We start from the raw sequence: 20,565 nt of genomic DNA on the forward strand, positions 1-20,565 counted from the left end.
CATCTGGACAGGTACATTGTCACCTTTCCAAAGGGATTTTCTGATAAATATAGTGATCGTTCTGGAGTCACATCTTGGGATTTGATGCTGAGAAGAATATGTGGTGGGTTAAATGAAGGTCTGAGAACACCGAGTACTACAAGAAGATGAAAGACTTTGGATCTTGGACAAAGGTGGACCTCGGTGACCTGATCAATGCTCCATTCCACATCCCAACTAATGATAAGAGAGGTAGTGATTTCTGGAACTTCCTGAGGAGTCTAGTTGATAAAGGCTTTCCGAACATGACTACTGTAGAATCATTCTTGAAGAAGGCTAAGGGGGTTAGGGATCCACGGACAGGAAAGACCATGGTAAACGTTATGTGGCCTGCCACAAATAAGGCTACTCATATTCCTGTGCCTAAAGCCATTCCAGATGGTACCCTGGATAACATGAGGTTCTGGATGTATGATAGTGAGACTGCCACCGTTGTTATACGTTTACAGAAGGGCAAGGAGCAGTTCAGATTTGTTGATCCAAGAGACTTGCTTAAGTTTGGGGAAAGAGATATCAATACCCTTAGCACTTTTCAAATAATAGTTGACCCAATTTTTGAAGGGGCTGCAAAGGAATTCACAAGTATGGAAGCTTCCATTATCAGAACTAAGTTATGGGCAGGTGGTCTGAAGGATGCTGACATTGATTACATGGAGCATGATTAATAACAAAGCTACAAACCAAGGGGGAGATTGTTGGGCCTAGACTTAATGGTTTGTACTTAGTTGGGGTTAATATTGGGCTACGTATGTAAACTGAGATCCTTATGGATCTCGATGGGCTTTGGGCTCTTGTTGGGCTAGCTTGTTAGTTACTCTATATATAGATCTCTTTGTATAGGGTTTTGGTTGGTTGTTCAGTTTTTTTTTGGTCGTCTAGTATTGTTAGACGAAGTTGTGTAAGCAAAGTGCTTAAGCAACTGACGTTAATAAAAACGTGTGTTTTGAAGCATTACTTGGTGTTCTTCGTGTTCTTGTTGATTATTCTTGAATCATCTTGCGTTGGATTTCTGCACCAACATCAAGATTAGTTGATATCATATTGAAAGATCCTCCACGGGACTTACACAGCTCTTTTATTTTCCAAGGAGCATAGCTCCAAGGACCCAAAACCTTCAAGGACGAGAGCAGTCAAATAAGCCAACCCTTGAATAATTTTCTTCATATCTCACCATCACCAAAATCTTCAACAATCTCTCTCTCGGCAGAAGGTATACAGTGAAGAAGAAGGTCTTCACAAACATAAACGTTCTTCAAGTTATCACGGTTGAGAATCTTCCATGGAGGTACATAGATGGAAGTTGCCTCATCGGATACACCAAATTCATTATTATCACCTTTAGAAGTACCAATTTGCCTTTCTCATACACTTTGTCCTCAACAATAGGCTTCTTAGTAAACTCAGTAGGATTAACAATAGCTATAGCAGAAACTAGCTTCTTACCAGGATCTTGCCTGTAACGATTCCGGCAACTCCAGGTATACCCTAGCCGGAATATACTATTTACGTGTTATCTAATATTGATTATATGAGTTATAGCACATTGATACGAATATATATGGTTCACAGTATGAATCATACTCAATTATATAGTGAATCGTATTAGAATTACAATTAATCATTGATTGGTTATTGAAACCCGAACGAATCGGGAATTACATTATAGACGAAGTATATAATGTTTAGTGGTATTTACGAGGTATTAATGCTTCGGGATAAGAAAATTATAGCACAGAAAAAGGATTTCGATTTAATGGTACGTCGGTACGCTAAACGAAACCTTTATCACCAAACCAAGCAAGAGACGATCAATCAAGCCGAAAAAGATGCGTAATTATTAATAATATGATGTCTTAATGTCATGGGTTAAGTTTTTAAGGTTTTTAAATCAGTTTTATATAAACTTTATGTCAACCCGAAAAACGACCATTTTATGCTCGTTTTAAGCCGACATACGAGTTTAAACGAGAAACGAACTGAACCAGATTATCCAAAACATTATCCGGATTACGGGAATCCGAGTGTGTGGTTAATATTGAAGTGTGGGGGCCCACCCCAACCTCTCACTTGGCCGATCGGCCAAGTTGATAATATCACACCATTTTTCTTTTTTTTTCATTACAATCCATTCACTCAAGAACAACTCTCCCATTTTCTCTCAAATCCCTCTCATATCTTTCAAGTTGCATCCAATTTCATCATATTAACCAAGATATTGGAAGGTATAAGCATGTTATATTGCATAATCTTTGATATTATTTACTTAGTTTGAGTTATTTTTGTAAGAACAAAAGGGTTCCAAGTGACATATGGGTGAAAACCCGAGATGGAACCGGTTCTTGTGTGATCAAAGGATGTATACAAGTTATACAAAGGATCTTGATCCAAGTAATTAGTTAAAAGTGTTTAGAATAGATTTTTACGGTTAGAATCTTTGTTTTTACATAAAAACCGACATTTTGAAAGAGATGGCTTGATTGTTGGTATAGTTTGCTTGGTGTGGTGTTGTTGTGCTTGAAAGTGTTGTATCTAGCGGCTAGCAAAGGCTAGAAACCGAGATCCTTGCGATCTAAAGCTAGAAAACACAAGATAGTTCGGTTTTCGGGTGTTTATGAAAAATGGACAGATTTCCGTGTGCTTAGAGTTGGGTCACGAAATTTCACAGAGATGATCTACACATGAAAATATGAGATCTGTGAATTTTTGGTAATTTTTGGATAAAAGATGAATATTTGGTGAATTTAATGCTCGGTTTTGGCCAAAAATAGTGAAAAATAGCAAAACATGATGAAAAATTCCGAAAAATTTAAGATAAGCTTTTTATAACATATAAAAGTCACCCACAAAATTTGAGCTCAGTTGGAAAAGTCTAAGAAGGCTTTTCGGTGATACGAGTTCTAGGGCTTTCTAGCTCGGTTTTGGGTGAAAATGGCTTGAAAAATAAGTTTTAAATTCTGGAAAAATTCCAGAAAGTTATGAGGATGATAAAGATCATCCCAGAAAAATTTGGGATTTTTCTAAAGTGTTTTGGTATTTTTGATATATTTAGTGTTTTAACAAGATTTAAAAATAGATAAATAAATGTAAATGTAGGAAAATAAATCTGGGAAAATTCCAGAAAGTTATGAGGATGATAAAGATCATCCCAGAAAAACTTGGGATTTTTCTAAAGTGTTTTGGTATTTTTGATATATTTAGTATTTTAATAAGATTTGAAAATAGATAAATATATGTAAATTTACGAAAATAAATCTGGAAAAATTCCAGAGAGTTATGAGAATGACAAGGATCATTCCAGAAAAACTTGGGATTTTCCTAAAGTATTTTGGTATTTTTTATATTTTTAGTGTTTTAATGAGATTTAAAAATAAGTAAATAAATGCAAATATAGGAAAATAAATCTGGAAAATTTTATAAAATGTTCTTTCTGTCAAAATAAGTTTTGAGCAAAATTTCAAGACCCGAGACTAAACGGGTAATTATTTGTGCTAAAATGAACATAAAAACAATTAGTTAAAGCTTAAAACGGGTAAACCGGCAAAGTTCGCATAAGCGAGCTGACTGGTACACGAAAAACTCTAAAAATAGACTATTTCATAAATCTAAGTAAATTAAGTAAAAATAAATCATCCGAAAATAATCCGGATGATTTGGGTAATTTTACCCGATTGTACCGTTTCCGGCACCGAAATACCGGAAACGGGCCCCACGGCCAAACGGGGTGTCAAACCGAGCTATAATTTCATCACCTTAACTAAATTGACTGTCAAGCTCTAAGCAATGTCAATCTGAGTCCTTAGAAGTGTCACGGGGTTAACATTGTCCCCGAATCGAGTACAGTACTGGGTTAACAATGTTCCCAGATGTACCGATTGATATGTATTTAAGTTATGGGAATTATATAGTAACGACTAGATATTATATTACAGATCCAGGCACGTAGCTGTTCCTTATATTACTCACCAACTCACGACAAGGTGAGTTTTCACGAGCCCCTTTTAATGAATTGTTTTAATTATATTTTCCCGGGGCGGAAAACATGTCTTATTTAAAGTATTTAAGTACATACCGATCGTATGGAAATACTTGTACATTTATATATATATGGGCTGATGCATAGAATATATAAAATGTTTATAATGTGTTATTGTTCTGGGGTAACATAGTTCCCAGGGGTTATATTGTTCTGGGGTAACATAGTTCCCAGGGGTTATTATTGTTCTGGGGTAACATAGTTCCCAGGGGTTATTATTGTTCTGGGGTAACATAGTTCCCAGGGGTTGTTATTATTCTGGGGTAACATAGTTCCCAGGGGTTGTTATTATTCTGGGGTAACATAGTTCCCAGGGGTTATTATTGTTCTGGGGTAACATAGTTCCCAGGGGTTGTTATTATTCTGGGGTAACATAGTTCCCAGGGGTTATTATTATTCTGGGGTAACATAGTTCCCAGGGGTTGTTATTGTTCTGGGGTAACATAGTTCCCAGAAAGTTATTGGAAATGTTCTGGGGTAACATAGTTCCCAGCATGATTATATTGTTAATAAATGATTATTAAAATGATTTGTCAGTGTTTATTCAAATTAGTGAAACTCACCAACTATTCGTAGTTGACCCGTTTTCTTTACATGTTTTCTAGGTATGCCCAAGTTGGATTGATTGATGTTTGCTTAACTATCTGTGCTACCTGTTGGAAGCTTGCTGCTCTTTGTTTTGTAATGAATTTATTAATGTCTTATCGGTAAAATATGTGTGTAACACCTAGACAGTAATGAAACTCGCAACAATGTAATATATTATAAATTAATGTAGTGGTATTTTCTTTATAAGCAATGCTGTTGATATCAGATGTGTCTGTTGCATCCCGTGTACGTTTCCGCTGCGGTTACGGGGTGTTACAGAACTTGGTATCAGAGCCATTGGTTATAAAGAATTAGGATGTCTGAAAAAGATACCTAAAATATAACCAGTAGCTCAAGTATTATAGGATCTGAATATCAACTAATAATATATTGTGACGAGATCGGGATGAACTTGGATGGACAAGTGGGTTATTATGGTCCGGAACATAATAACAGACTTGTCTGCCCGAGTGAATTCAGGGGAAGTCACGGGGGACTTAAATAGGTAAAACTGGCAACATATGTGTAAATGTATAATAATATTATTATGTGGCTAAATTGTATAAGTAGTGCATGATTTATTTAATTATGAATTACACTATGGAAAAGACTATATGTTTGTTAACTTGTGTGCAGGTAATAATGGAAAGAAACCCTAGTGTGTCGACGGAAGAGGACCCGGAAGAGGTCAGTTCCGGGGCCTCTGGAAGCCCAAGTGAAGTACCCAGCTCCGAGCCTTCAGAGGCTAGTCTTAGTGCCTCTAGGCAGACCACCCCAGCTAGGAGTGCTAGTATACCCTCCCCTGTTAGGGTTACCAGGTCTCCTACCCCGCCCGCACCACAGACTGGCCCGATTCCCCTTAGGCGCGGTCCTCGCCTCACGGCGCGGATCAGTGCCCCATATATTCCGCCCACTGTTACCCCACCCCGATCCACTTACCATGTGGGCGAGTCTTCCCGCCCTCAGCCCGAGCCTGCAACCCTACCTGTGTGGGGTCTCCCAAGGCAGGAACGGGACTTGACGGGGTGGCTACGTGTTCTCACCGAGCAGGTGAACGAGCACTCTGCTGCCCTGGTCGTGGGGGTTCAGCGGCGGGCGTACCTAGGGGACAACATACTGGACCACCAGTATGCTATCAACCAGTTAAAGAGGGAGTGCTCATACTCCCACTGGTTGATCGAGCGGATGGAAACCCGAATGCGGGTTATGGTGGCGGTGTTGGTGGCGCTGGTGGCGGTGATGGTGGGGTTGGTTTACCACCATGTGTAGATGTGTTGATAGTAGAATCTTGAACCGCTTTTTGATACTCCATGTGAGCAGTTAGTGGTGATGCTAACATGGAGTGAATCTTGTTTAGTATGATACAACCACTGGCCCATAGGGGGTCTCTTGTAGGGCACATCATTATCGATACTTTTGGGTATCATTCAAGCACTGACCCATTGCGGGTTATGTCGAGGATGATACCAACATAGGCCCTTTGTATTAAAACCTAGTTATGTAATGTTGACTGAAAGTATGTAAATTGGTGTTGTGTAATATGTATCAATGTTTACTAATGAATGAAATATGTATTGTGTTTTATATTTTGAGATGGTATTGATTATATGTATTTCTTTGATGATTGTGTAGAATGGCACCGAAACGATCAACGAAAGTATCGGAAGTAGATGTGAGCCGTTTGATTGCTCAACAGTTGGAGGCGGCGATACCGGATATAGTATCGCGCATCGCCGCCAGTATTAATAACTCGACCAATCCAACCCCTCCGAGCAATCAAACGCCCATAAATAATGATGGGGAACATAACGCTAATCCTCCAAGGAATGACAACACTATGCCGAGTACTGACGCACCGCCTACGGTGGTCGCTACCGACAGTAATGGCCCAATCCCTGCGGTAGAGACCAACCGCACTGGACCATCCAGGGGTTGTTCAATCAAGGATTTTATGTTATGCAAGCCTTTAGAATTTAACGGGTCGGAAGGACCGAATGGGTTAGTGAAATGGTTAGAGAAAATAGAATCAGTGGTAAATATCAGCAACTGTCCTGAGGATTGTGTCGTTAAGTACGCCACCTGTACGTTCACAGACCATGCCTTGACATGGTGGAACACCATAGTACAGACTCGAGGTCAGGCGGCGACAAACCGCATGACCTGGGCAGAGCTTAAGGATCTTGTTTTGAAACATTTCTGCCCAAAGAATGAATTGCAGAAACTGGAACATGAGTTGTGGAACCTAGAGATGCATGGGGCGGACCACTTGGGATATACCAACCGGTTTAATGAACTGTCACGATTAGTGCCGTGGTTGGTCACCCCAGAGTCAAAAAGGGTGGAACGTTATATTTGGGGACTTACTCCAGTAGTGAGGAGCATAGTTAACGCGGGAGGGCACCAGACGTATGAGGGTGCAGTGACACAGGCTGGTATTGTCACATATGATTTCTTAAGGAGCGGATCGATAAAGGCGACGGGAGAGTCGGCTGGGGGAAAGCGAGGTACGTATGACAATAGGATCCGAGAGAAGCAGCAAAACAAACGAGCTAGGCCCGCTGCCCAGAGCTATGCCATGACTAGTTCGGGCGGAAGGCAAGAACCCCAGAGGGGAACGTTTCCTAAATGCGGGAAATGTGGTTACCACCATAGTGGCGTGTGCAAGGAGGTGGTGTGCCACCGGTGTGGCAGGGTTGGACACTACGCACCAAATTGTAAGACAAATCTGAACAACCTGAACCGTCAACCACAACCTATTCGGGCGCAACCATTTAGAACTCAACCAGCCCGACAGCAGAACCCGCAAGGAAACCAGATGGTGACCACTAGCCGTGCTTGCTACGAATGCGGCAGCACGGATCACTTCAAAAGGAACTGCCCGAAACTGAATCAGGGAGGAAACGGGAGACAACTCGCGGGTCAGCCATCGACTTCCAATCCGGCGCGAGGCCGAGCATTTGTGATGGGAGCGAACGAGGCGCGCCAGGACCCCAGCGTAGTGACAGGTACCTTCCTCGTCTCTGATCATTACGCTTCTGTATTATTTGATACAGGCGCCGATAGAAGTTTTGTCTCCGTTAGGTTCCTTTCGATAGCAAACCTTCCTATTGGTGAAACCATAGAACCCTACACCGTAGAGGTCGCTAACGGTAAAACCATGATAGTTAATCGGATTGTTCGGAATTGCCCTTTTATTCTGAGCGAACAATCCTTCCGGATTGACTTGTTACCGGTAGAATTGGGTAGTTTTGACGTGATAGTGGGAATGGATTGGTTGGCTCGTAATAGGGTAGAAATAAACTGTGAAAAGAAAACCGTCAAGATCCGGGTGTCGGATGACGAGGAGGTATTAGTGCAGGGAGAAAAATCCGGCACCATGATACCATTTATATCCCACCTCAAGGTGTTGAAATATATACGTCAGGGATGTGTGGCGTATCTAGCGAGCCTGACGGCCGCTGATTCTGAGGAAAAACGGGTGGACGATATTCCCGTGGTGCGCGAATTTCCACAAGTCTTTCCAGAGGAACTTCCTGGATTACCGCCAACCCGACAAGTCGAATTCAGAATCGACTTATTACCTCAAGCCGGCCCTGTTGCTAAGGCCCCTTACAGACTTGCACCGTCCGAGATGCAAGAATTATCCAACCAGTTGCAGGAATTGTTGGATAAGGGATTTATACGTCCCAGCTATTCCCCGTGGGGTGCACCTGTGCTATTTGTGAAAAAGAAGGACGGAAGCCTTCGAATGTGCATTGACTACAGGGAATTGAACAAGTTAACCATCAAAAATAGGTATCCTCTTCCCCGAATCGATGATTTGTTCGACCAACTACAAGGTGCGAGCTATTTCTCAAAGATTGATCTTAGATCGGGATACCACCAAGTTAAAATTCAGGAGGAGGATATCCCAAAAACCGCGTTTCGGACTCGCTACGGCCACTATGAATTTCTAGTTATGCCTTTTGGGCTAACAAATGCGCCAGCGGTGTTCATGGATCTCATGAACCGAGTCTGTAAACCCTATCTCGACAAGTTCGTCATTGTATTTATTGACGATATTTTGATATACTCGAAGAGTAAAGAGGAGCACGAGCAACACTTAAAGTTAGTTTTAGAGCTCCTGGATCAGGAGAAGTTATATGCAAAATTCTCCAAGTGTAACTTCTGGTTACAAGAGGTGCAATTCCTCGGTCATGTTATAAACCACCAAGGAATACACGTTGATCCGAGTAAGGTTGAAGCTATTAAGAATTGGCAAGCGCCTAAATCTCCGAAAGAAATCCGCCAATTCTTAGGCTTAGCTGGATACTATCGTCGATTTATAGAGAACTTTTCCAGCATCGCCCAACCTTTAACCCTCCTGACTCAAAAGGATCGGAAATATGAATGGGGTGAAGAGCAGGAAACGGCGTTTCAAACGCTAAAACAAAGATTGTGCCAAGCGCCAATCTTAAGTCTCCCCGACGGAGACGATGGATTTGTTGTATATTGTGACGCATCCCGTAAAGGGTTAGGATGCGTATTAATGCAAAATAAAAAGGTCATAGCCTATGCGTCTCGACAGTTGAAAGTTCATGAGAAAAACTACACTACTCATGACTTGGAACTGGGAGCAGTCATCTTTGCACTTAAAATCTGGAGACACTATCTCTACGGTACAAAGTGCACCATATTCACTGATCATAAAAGTTTGCAACACATATTCGATCAGAAAGAACTGAATATGAGGCAACGAAGATGGGTCGAGTTGCTGAGTGACTATGACTGTGACATACGATATCACCCCGGCAAGGCTAACGTCGTAGCCGATGCCTTGAGCAGAAAGGATCGAGTCAAGCCACTACGTGTGCGAGCGTTGGGGATGATAGTCCAGTCGAACCTTTCAGATTTGATTCGAGTCGCTCAACGCGAGGCGTTGAAAGAGGGCCAATTGGATAAAGAAGGACTTTACGGGAATGAGAAGAATTTCGAACAGCGTGTGGACGAAATTCTTTATTTCAAAAATCGGATTTGGATCCCGACCCTCCATGACCTTCGTGATTTGATCATGGATGAAGCACATAAATCGAAATATTCCATACATCCGGGATCAGATAAAATGTACAAAGATGTGAAAGAATTTTACTGGTGGCCAGGTATGAAAAAGGATATAGCCACATACGTCGGCAAGTGTACGACGTGTGCGAGAGTTAAGGCGGAACACCAGAAACCCTCGGGAATGCTACAACAGCCGGAAATTCCCGAATGGAAGTGGGAGCAGATCACAATGGATTTTGTGACACACCTCCCCAAGACACCCCGAGGTCATGATGCGATTTGGGTAATCGTGGATCGATTAACCAAATCGGCACATTTTATTCCAATTAGGAATACTTTTAACACTGAGAGACTTGCGCAAATTTATATAAATGAAATAGTGTCTCGTCATGGCATCCCCATCTCGATCATCTCCGATAGGGATAGCCATTTCACCTCCAAACTTTGGCAAGCTGTCCAAGAAGCATTGGGAACACGTATTGACCTAAGCACAGCTTACCACCCTCAGACCGATGGTCAGTCTGAGAGGACCATTCAAACTTTGGAGGATTTGCTTCGTGCCTGCGTACTGGACTTTAAGGGAAATTGGGATCAACATCTCCCACTCGTTGAATTTTCCTATAATAACAGTTACCATAGCAGTATAAAGGCAGCACCCTATGAAGCATTGTATGGGCGGAAGTGCCGATCACCACTTTGCTGGTCTGAAGTGGGTGACCCGCAGGTCATTAGATCGGATCTGGTCCAGGAGACGACCAGCAAGATTCTTGAAATTAAGAACAACCTAAAAGCCGCGCGGGACCGGCAGAAGAGTTATGCCGATACCCGTCGAAAACCGTTGTCATTTGAGAAGGGTGAAAAAGTATATTTGAAAGTATCACCCTGGAAAGGAGTGGTCAGGTTTGGAAAGGCGGGGAAGTTGGCCCCTAGATATATTGGACCATTCATTATTACTGCAAGGATCGGTCCGGTAGCTTACCGACTAGAACTGCCTGAGGAACTAAGTGCAGTTCATAACGTGTTTCATGTGTCGAATTTGAAAAGATGTCTGTCGGATGAGACATCGGTGTTACCCTTAGAGGGTGTGCAAATAAGTGATAGGCTCAACTTCGTAGAGGAGCCCATCGAAATAGTAGACGGTAAGATCAAGCAACTTAGACACAATAAGATCTCGTTGGTCAAAGTTAGATGGAATTCGCAACGAGGCCCAGAATTTACTTGGGAACGAAAGGATGAATTTCGGAAGAAATACCCCCACCTATTTCCTCAAAAGGAAGTAGTTGACGCATAAAATTTCGAGGACGAAATTTTTATAACGGGGGGAGAATGTAACGATTCCGGCAACTCCAGGTATACCCTAGCCGGAATATACTATTTACGTGTTATCTAATATTGATTATATGAGTTATAGCACATTGATACGAATATATATGGTTCACAGTATGAATCATACTCAATTATATAGTGAATCGTATTAGAATTACAATTAATCATTGATTGGTTATTGAAACCCGAACGAATCGGGAATTACATTATAGACGAAGTATATAATGTTTAGTGGTATTTACGAGGTATTAATGCTTCGGGATAAGAAAATTATAGCACAGAAAAAGGATTTCGATTTAATGGTACGTCGGTACGCTAAACGAAACCTTTATCACCAAACCAAGCAAGAGACGATCAATCAAGCCGAAAAAGATGCGTAATTATTAATAATATGATGTCTTAATGTCATGGGTTAAGTTTTTAAGGTTTTTAAATCAGTTTTATATAAACTTTATGTCAACCCGAAAAACGACCATTTTATGCTCGTTTTAAGCCGACATACGAGTTTAAACGAGAAACGAACTGAACCAGATTATCCAAAACATTATCCGGATTACGGGAATCCGAGTGTGTGGTTAATATTGAAGTGTGGGGGCCCACCCCAACCTCTCACTTGGCCGATCGGCCAAGTTGATAATATCACACCATTTTTCTTTTTTTTTCATTACAATCCATTCACTCAAGAACAACTCTCCCATTTTCTCTCAAATCCCTCTCATATCTTTCAAGTTGCATCCAATTTCATCATATTAACCAAGATATTGGAAGGTATAAGCATGTTATATTGCATAATCTTTGATATTATTTACTTAGTTTGAGTTATTTTTGTAAGAACAAAAGGGTTCCAAGTGACATATGGGTGAAAACCCGAGATGGAACCGGTTCTTGTGTGATCAAAGGATGTATACAAGTTATACAAAGGATCTTGATCCAAGTAATTAGTTAAAAGTGTTTAGAATAGATTTTTACGGTTAGAATCTTTGTTTTTACATAAAAACCGACATTTTGAAAGAGATGGCTTGATTGTTGGTATAGTTTGCTTGGTGTGGTGTTGTTGTGCTTGAAAGTGTTGTATCTAGCGGCTAGCAAAGGCTAGAAACCGAGATCCTTGCGATCTAAAGCTAGAAAACACAAGATAGTTCGGTTTTCGGGTGTTTATGAAAAATGGACAGATTTCCGTGTGCTTAGAGTTGGGTCACGAAATTTCACAGAGATGATCTACACATGAAAATATGAGATCTGTGAATTTTTGGTAATTTTTGGATAAAAGATGAATATTTGGTGAATTTAATGCTCGGTTTTGGCCAAAAATAGTGAAAAATAGCAAAACATGATGAAAAATTCCGAAAAATTTAAGATAAGCTTTTTATAACATATAAAAGTCACCCACAAAATTTGAGCTCAGTTGGAAAAGTCTAAGAAGGCTTTTCGGTGATACGAGTTCTAGGGCTTTCTAGCTCGGTTTTGGGTGAAAATGGCTTGAAAAATAAGTTTTAAATTCTGGAAAAATTCCAGAAAGTTATGAGGATGATAAAGATCATCCCAGAAAAATTTGGGATTTTTCTAAAGTGTTTTGGTATTTTTGATATATTTAGTGTTTTAACAAGATTTAAAAATAGATAAATAAATGTAAATGTAGGAAAATAAATCTGGGAAAATTCCAGAAAGTTATGAGGATGATAAAGATCATCCCAGAAAAACTTGGGATTTTTCTAAAGTGTTTTGGTATTTTTGATATATTTAGTATTTTAATAAGATTTGAAAATAGATAAATATATGTAAATTTACGAAAATAAATCTGGAAAAATTCCAGAGAGTTATGAGAATGACAAGGATCATTCCAGAAAAACTTGGGATTTTCCTAAAGTATTTTGGTATTTTTTATATTTTTAGTGTTTTAATGAGATTTAAAAATAAGTAAATAAATGCAAATATAGGAAAATAAATCTGGAAAATTTTATAAAATGTTCTTTCTGTCAAAATAAGTTTTGAGCAAAATTTCAAGACCCGAGACTAAACGGGTAATTATTTGTGCTAAAATGAACATAAAAACAATTAGTTAAAGCTTAAAACGGGTAAACCGGCAAAGTTCGCATAAGCGAGCTGACTGGTACACGAAAAACTCTAAAAATAGACTATTTCATAAATCTAAGTAAATTAAGTAAAAATAAATCATCCGAAAATAATCCGGATGATTTGGGTAATTTTACCCGATTGTACCGTTTCCGGCACCGAAATACCGGAAACGGGCCCCACGGCCAAACGGGGTGTCAAACCGAGCTATAATTTCATCACCTTAACTAAATTGACTGTCAAGCTCTAAGCAATGTCAATCTGAGTCCTTAGAAGTGTCACGGGGTTAACATTGTCCCCGAATCGAGTACAGTACTGGGTTAACAATGTTCCCAGATGTACCGATTGATATGTATTTAAGTTATGGGAATTATATAGTAACGACTAGATATTATATTACAGATCCAGGCACGTAGCTGTTCCTTATATTACTCACCAACTCACGACAAGGTGAGTTTTCACGAGCCCCTTTTAATGAATTGTTTTAATTATATTTTCCCGGGGCGGAAAACATGTCTTATTTAAAGTATTTAAGTACATACCGATCGTATGGAAATACTTGTACATTTATATATATATGGGCTGATGCATAGAATATATAAAATGTTTATAATGTGTTATTGTTCTGGGGTAACATAGTTCCCAGGGGTTATATTGTTCTGGGGTAACATAGTTCCCAGGGGTTATTATTGTTCTGGGGTAACATAGTTCCCAGGGGTTATTATTGTTCTGGGGTAACATAGTTCCCAGGGGTTGTTATTATTCTGGGGTAACATAGTTCCCAGGGGTTGTTATTATTCTGGGGTAACATAGTTCCCAGGGGTTATTATTGTTCTGGGTAACATAGTTCCCAGGGGTTGTTATTATTCTGGGGTAACATAGTTCCCAGGGGTTATTATTATTCTGGGGTAACATAGTTCCCAGGGGTTGTTATTGTTCTGGGGTAACATAGTTCCCAGAAAGTTATTGGAAATGTTCTGGGGTAACATAGTTCCCAGCATGATTATATTGTTAATAAATGATTATTAAAATGATTTGTCAGTGTTTATTCAAATTAGTGAAACTCACCAACTATTCGTAGTTGACCCGTTTTCTTTACATGTTTTCTAGGTATGCCCAAGTTGGATTGATTGATGTTTGCTTAACTATCTGTGCTACCTGTTGGAAGCTTGCTGCTCTTTGTTTTGTAATGAATTTATTAATGTCTTATCGGTAAAATATGTGTGTAACACCTAGACAGTAATGAAACTCGCAACAATGTAATATATTATAAATTAATGTAGTGGTATTTTCTTTATAAGCAATGCTGTTGATATCAGATGTGTCTGTTGCATCCCGTGTACGTTTCCGCTGCGGTTACGGGGTGTTACATTGCCTAACCTTTCCAACCTTCTTCAACCCACTAGCTTGAATATTTTTTTTCTTGACAATGGTTTCAGCAACCCTCTTGTGATTAACTCTAGGTGCTTTCTTCTCAACACTTGGCTTGGATGGCACCTTCAAAGGAGAAAGTGGCACTTCTTGAAAGCTTATCCTCAATAGGTGGAGAAAAGCCATTAATGGATATAATAAGACAAGCATCATCGTCATCAACATCGATAGGGTCAGTAAATAAAGAGCTTTGAACAGGAACACAAGATGTCTTCAACCACTTGTTGCTTCTAGAGGAAGGAGCAGCAGTGGTTGAGGCAAAGACATAATCCCTGAATGATGAACATCCTTGGTCCGCTCAACAACTTTAGGGCGACCAACATCAACTTCAAAAGACACAAAACTAGCAGAGGACAAATCTTCAAGGTCCATATACTCCAGAGAACTCATATCTGCAAAATACAGAAAGAGTAAGGTTTGGAAAGGCCATGAAAGAAAAAGACAAATAAAAAACAACATACCCTTCCCATCACCATAAATCTTGAGTTCAGTATTAGGGCTAGGCAACTTGGCACTAAGGCCCAAGTACACAAAAAACTCTGCAATAAAGGTTCAAAGATTGAAGACGTGACTTGAAGCTTCTTTGGAAACACAGCATCGAGGTCCTAAACCTATAAAAAAACTTATCTTTCTAGGTAGAGGTAAGACCAATAGTGCACGAAATAAGGTCGGTTTCACAACGGGTCTTCTCAACGATGAACCAATTTCCATTCTTAGCAAGTTGTAAAAACCTTTGGTACATGGGCAGGGTACATTTATAACCTAGGGTATGACAAACAATTTCAAAATGTAGGATCCTAGAGACAGCAACAGGAACCAAATGACCAAGGCAGACACTATGATAATCCAATACGTTGAGAAAGAACTTAGAAAAAGGAAATAGAAGGTTGGATTGATCGAAATAACGGGTATAAAGAGCAACATTAACGTTACGACAAATAGACACATGGGTTGAAGGTTTAGGTAATTTCGGAACAAACTTAGGACCTATTCCAAACTCCAAGTAGATGGGATCAACATCTACCTAGGAAAGTTTGGAGAATTGAACGGACATATCTTCTTTTAAACCCGTGATCAAAAATAGATTGAAGAAAGGAGGATCGTACCTTTTATGGTGGAAAAAGTGGGGAAATCGCCAAAGAACGATGGAATATTCGTAGGGTTAATCGCGAAAAAGATTGGGAGGTTGCATAATGGCGGTTCTTGGGAGTTACATAAAGGGATTTTTTGAATTTTAAATCCCCAATAATTAGGGGCAGGTGGAAGACTGAGATTGATAATTGAAGTAAATAATGAACTCTTGTTGTAATCATCAAAGAAGTCAGTTATGACAGGAGCAGGCACCAGAATAAAATAATTATAATAATCGAAAAGGTCGATACGAGAAGCTTCTAGCTTCTAGTCCTAAGCTTAAAATACGGAAGCTTCGGACCACAAGATTTTAGCTTCTAGGCCACACGACAAAAAACATTTTCTATCTCTCTTGGGTTTAAGTAAACAAGCCCAAAACAAAAAAATGGGTCTATGCGTCTGTCTATGAAGAGGCATGTCGCTGAGCCCATAAAACACCCAGGGGAACATCATGAAGAAAAAGAGTTAAGTCACTAGCATTCATCATTGTAATCCGAATACTTCTAACTAGGGGTTAATTGTAACAACTCGGGTTTTACGTTTATTAAATAAGTAGTTAATACCCGACTCGTTTTTGATTTTGTGTAATATAATCAATAAAATAGTTAAACTATTAATATTATATTTTTCTTTTTCTTTATCTGTTATTTTATCTTTAGTTTATATACATTTTTCACCCGAAACATAGGTTCTAACCGTATTCGTATCCATTCATAAAACTCAGGGACTGAGCTGCAATTAAAGATTTACTATATCTTTTTAACACAAACCCTTTACCAAACCCGAACCCGTATACCCGTTTACGTATCTTGCACCTAAATCTTCGTTGTAATCATAGAAATTATCAAAGCAAATCATAATTTTGACTAAATCGTTCTTCACCGACGTTAGTAATTATGTTAACTAGATCAAAGGGATACGTATTTATATGATAAACAAGTCGTCCTTAATCGAATTTGGTATTTCATCTTTAACGATCTCTATTCTTTAATTAATCATGCCCACACCATCCTTATAGCCTCATCAACAAAAACCCAATAATCTATTACAGTATTACAACCTGAAAAGGATCCAATCCTGTCGTGTACCTATCGGCCGTATTCTGTCAGCATTCATCATCAATCCAACCTCATTACAGCTAATTCTGGTAGGCTTCCTGATCGGTTTTAGGTGAATAACAAAAGCCCCGGGTCAATTTTGATTATCGATTAATAGTTTATGCGATTGAGGATTCTAGGGTTTATGATTAAAATGTGTTAAAATCAATTGTTATATTTAAAACTTAGTTTATAGCTTATAAACAATCTGCATCTTAGCTTATATGGTTATGGTGTGTGTGCTTCTCGTGACTCGACTACCGGTGCGGGTTCTAGTCTTGGCAGCCCGAGTTTTTAGGTTTTGATTTTTTTTATTATTTGTTGCAATTTGTTAAGGTTTATAAAATCAACATTTAATAACATTAATTATTAATAAAACATCATATTATTAAAACCGACATCTTAAAGTTTATGCTTATTGTCCAATCTGGTTAAAAGCTTTCGTTTACGTATATATATATATATATATATATATATATATATATATATATATATATATATATATATATATATATATATATATATATATATATATATATATATCCTTGATGCCGGATTAATCTACCCAATATCAGATTCACCTTGGGTAAGTCCCGTTCAAGTAGTACCCAAGAAGGGAGGAATGACAGTCGTAATGAACGAGAAGGACGAGCTGATACCAATGAGAACCATCACAGGCTGGCGAGTTTGCTTCGATTACCGGAAGCTTAATGACGCCACAAGAAAAGATCGAATGGTACCGTAGTAGGTAAACTTGAAGGGGAAAGAGACATCACTTTGGGGTTTGTTGATTTACTACGTGATGATTTTATTGAAAAAGATAGAACTCACGGTATTTATTTCACCCAAGATTGGGTCTCTCTACCAGGTGTTATGCCTGTAGCTTCAGGAGGTATTCACGTTTGGCATATGCCTGCTTTGACCGAGATATTTGGGGATGATTCCGTACTACAGTTCGGTGGAGGATATGGGATAGAGTTCGAGTGAGGCATCAACCATAGATTACGGAACTTTCGAGATGCTTCCTTGCGAAAGCCAACGGAGTCTGTACTGTAACTCAACCTTCTCATCCATGGAAGGATTCCTTATTCAATGATAAATGTCAATCGAGGGCACCCTCATTTCCAGAGAGAGAATCAGGCTGCACAGAAGGGGGTTCCCTTTATCGACCAAATGCTTGAACGATTATCTGGAAAAATGTTCTACTGTTTTCTTGTTGGATTTTCCGGATATTTCCAAATTCCCATTGCTCCTGAAGATTAGGAGAAAATCACCTTTACGTGTCCGTATGGAACCTTCGCCTGTCGAAGAATGCTATTTGGACTATGTAATGCTCCGGCCACCTTCGAACGTTGCATGGTAGCCATCTTTCATGAAATGATCGAGCACTCTATGGAAGTCTTCATGGATGACTTCTCAGTCTTTGGAGACTCCTTCGATCATTGTCTGAAAAATCTAGACAAAATGTTGACTAGGTGTGAAGAAGTGAATTTAGTACTCAACTGGGAAAAATGACACTTTATGGTCAAAGAAGGCATCATTCTAGGTCACAAGATATCCCAAGCAGGACTAGAAGTTGATAGGGCCAAAATAGAAACCATATCCAAACTTCCGCCGCCAACTTCAGTCAAAGCCATTAGAAGTTTTCTAGGTCAAACAGGTTTCTACCGCCGCTTCATAAAAGACTTTTCTAAAATTTCTAGACCTATGATCAAACTTCTGGAGAAAGACACACCATTTGTCTTCTCTAAATATATGTTGAATCGTTCAAAATATTAAAAGACAAACTTGTCAACGCACCAATCATGACTACACCCGATTGGACCCTTCCATTCGAAATCATGTGCGATGCAAGTGACTTTGCAGTTGGAGCCGTACTCGGACAACGCAAAGAAAAACACTTTCACCCAATCTACTATGCTATAAAACTCTTAATGATGCACAAGAAAACTACACCACAACAGAAAAAGAGTTATTAGCAGTAGTTTTCGCCTTTGAAAAGTTTTGATCCTACTTAGTTCTTTCCAAAACCATAGTTTACACCGACCATGCCGCCATACGTTACCTTTTCAACAAACAAGATGCCAAACCCAGACTTATCCGATGGATCCTACTACTCCAAGAATTCGACATTGAAGTTAAAGACAAGAGGGGAGTAGAGAATGTCGCAACAGACCACCTTTCGCGCTTAGAATGCCCAGCTTCAGAAGAACTGCACAAAGAAATTATCGATGATAATTTTTCACACGAAGTTCTCATGCATATCCAAGCAGTCATGCAGGAAAAGGATGAAAGTCCTTGGTTTGCCGACTTCGCAAACTATCTGGCTTGTAGAATTCCAAGAAAAGGGCTAACTCATCAACAACAGAAGAAATTCTTCTCCGACCTTAAGTTCTACTTATGGGAAGATCCATACTTGCTTAGGATAGGGGCCGATCAGGTTATTCATAGGTGTGTATCAGGAAATGAAGCCTTAGATATTCTCAAACACTGCCATGAAGGACCAACTGGTGGACACCATAGTACCGCCACCACGGTTAGAAAAGTGTTTGATGTAGGATTCTTCTGGCCCACCATATACAAAGATACACATGCTTTGATCAAAGCATACGATGCATGTCAAAGAGCTGGAAACATCTCAGCAAAAAATGAGATGGCTTAGAAAGCCATTCAAATTTGTGAAGTCTTTGATGTATGGGGAATAGATTTCATGGTCCCATTTCCTAACTCTTTCGGAAATAAATACATCCTTGTAGCAGTCAACTACGTATTTAAATGGGTAGAAGCACAAGCTCTTCCCACTAACGATGCTCGAGTAGTTGTACGATTTCTGAAAAAGTTATTCTCATGATTTGGTACTCCAAAAGCCCTTATCAGCGACAGAGGTACTCACTTCTGTAGTGCTTTAATGGACAAAGTCTTAGCACGATATGGAGTTCACCACCGACTGGCAACGCCATATCACCCTCAGACCAGTGGGCAAGTAGAGGTCTCGAATCGAGGAATAAAAAGGATTTTAGAAAGGACCATAGGAATGAATCCCAAATATTGGACAGAAAAGTTAGATGAAGCTTTGTGGGCGCTGAGGATGGCTTACGAAACCCCCATAGGAACAACACCATTCAAACTTGTTTATGGGAAGGCATGTCATCTACCCGTAGAACTAAAACACAAAGCGTATTGGGCTTTGAGAGCAGTGAATTTTGATATAATGTCCACCAGTAACAACCAAGAACATCAAATTCACGAGCTCGAAGAACTAAGAGCACTGGAATATGAAAATTCATGGTCTTACAAAGAAAAGACTAAACGTTTACACGACGCCCATTTAAAAGGAAACAAGAAATTTAAAGTTGGCGACCGTGTACTGTTATATAACACATGTTTACGTCTTTTCCTAGAAAAGTTGAAATCTCGTTGGACAGGTCCACACATAGTTGAATCAGTTTTTGACTATGGGGCAGTCGAGATTTCAAATTTTGAAGGCCAGAAGTTCAAAGTTAATGGACATCGATTGAAACCATACATCGATGGACCATTCGAGACCGTCTCGGAGGTACTAATCCTCCACCCAGATCAATGAACATTTTGGAAGTAGGGTCTGGCCAAGAGCCTGATTAAACTAGGCATTGAAATAAGGTTAAAAATATATAATAGATAAATAAAATACTACTAGTACTACTACTAATAATAATAATAATAATTTTAAGTATTATTATGCTTGTTGGTTGTATGCAGTTTTTATATAGGTACACTGCAGGAAAACGGACGAACAACAGGGGACGCTCTGTTAAAATTTCGTTGGCC

The sequence above is a fragment of the Bidens hawaiensis genome, unplaced genomic scaffold (genome assembly GCF_021521415.1).
Source record: "Bidens hawaiensis isolate Kalapana, Puna unplaced genomic scaffold, B.hawaiensis_p1.1 tig00017148_1, whole genome shotgun sequence".
Taxonomy (NCBI): Eukaryota; Viridiplantae; Streptophyta; class Magnoliopsida; order Asterales; family Asteraceae; genus Bidens; species Bidens hawaiensis.